The following is a 1,301-nucleotide window of genomic DNA, read 5'->3' on the forward strand; positions in this document are numbered from 1 at the left end:
ATGGTCATGGTTGACGAAATTAACACTGGTTGGAGCATAGGTTTAGAAAGTTAAAGCCAGCAGAACTGTGGCGCCTCTTTGCTGGTTGTTAGTTTGGAGGAAAGCTTCCTTCCTACCTCCCTAACTGCTTTCAAACATAAGTTGGTCATTTATACTAAAATATTTTCCAGTAAAATATGTTAAACTCTTTATTTTTCTTCCTTAACACTTCACCAGCAGCCCAGCATTTACATAAAATGATAAGACTACTGAACAACCATGTCCTTATTTATGTTTGTGATGGGGCCAAAGGCTGACAATCAGTTTAAAAGCTTCAACTAAAAACACATTACAGGCACTCAGAGCTCAGACGACCTTTAAACCAATAGTTTGATGACTTACAGTCATTTATCACATCGACTGAAGAGTATAGCAACCATTAGTCAGAGCTCCACTTACAGTGAGAATACAAATAGATCTACTGTGAACTCATCTAGGCTGTTTTCCAGCATCTGTCACAAGTCCAGAGTTGTTCTCTGATATAATATTACACAAAATCTCAGGTTAGTCATATCTTCCTTGGAGCCCAAAGAAATGGGATGACAGGTTATTTTTTTTATTTGGATGACACAGAAATGCTCTGTATGGATTGAGGTGGAAAAAACAGCAATGGTCTAAAACAGAGCTGTCAAAAGTAATAGCTTTATTACTCCAGTAGAAGTATAAATTATACTGTTCAAAAAAACACTTTTGTAGAAGTTAAAGGGTCAATTTCAGCTTTTTACTTCAGCAAAAGTATAAAAATGTACAATTTTTAGACTTACTTTAAATTTAAAAGTAAAAGTAATGCAGGGAAAATGTTAAGGCCAGAAGCTTTACTGCTCTACCATATTAAAGGAACATTTTTCTACCATTCTGGATGATAACTTCCTTAGACTTCATTTTCTTAGTTTTATAACTAATGATAACAGTGTCAATTTTAACTTTGCATCATCTTGAAAAAAATATTTCAATCTGAAAAACTCACAAAGAGAGAAAAGACAATTAGAAGAAATCTATGGACACAATTACTCATTGGCGCTCAGACCTCGGCAGGAAACATAGAGCTTAATTTTTATCGATATGGATGAACAGGAGTAAAGAAAAGGGCTTTTTGGACTGATGGTGGAGTGGAGATGGATGGAGTTGGTCAGTCTGTAAACTGCTGGCTAGCAAGACTGTATGCTGAGCTTTATGGGGAGATCCAGGGGACTGCGTGGGCTAATGCTAGAGCTTCACTCAGGGACCTGGAAGATGGAAGTCCAGCTTGAATAACACAGGTT

Source organism: Cyprinodon variegatus, unplaced genomic scaffold, assembly GCF_000732505.1.
Source record: "Cyprinodon variegatus isolate N-32 unplaced genomic scaffold, C_variegatus-1.0 Scaffold584, whole genome shotgun sequence".
Lineage (NCBI taxonomy): Eukaryota > Metazoa > Chordata > Actinopteri > Cyprinodontiformes > Cyprinodontidae > Cyprinodon > Cyprinodon variegatus.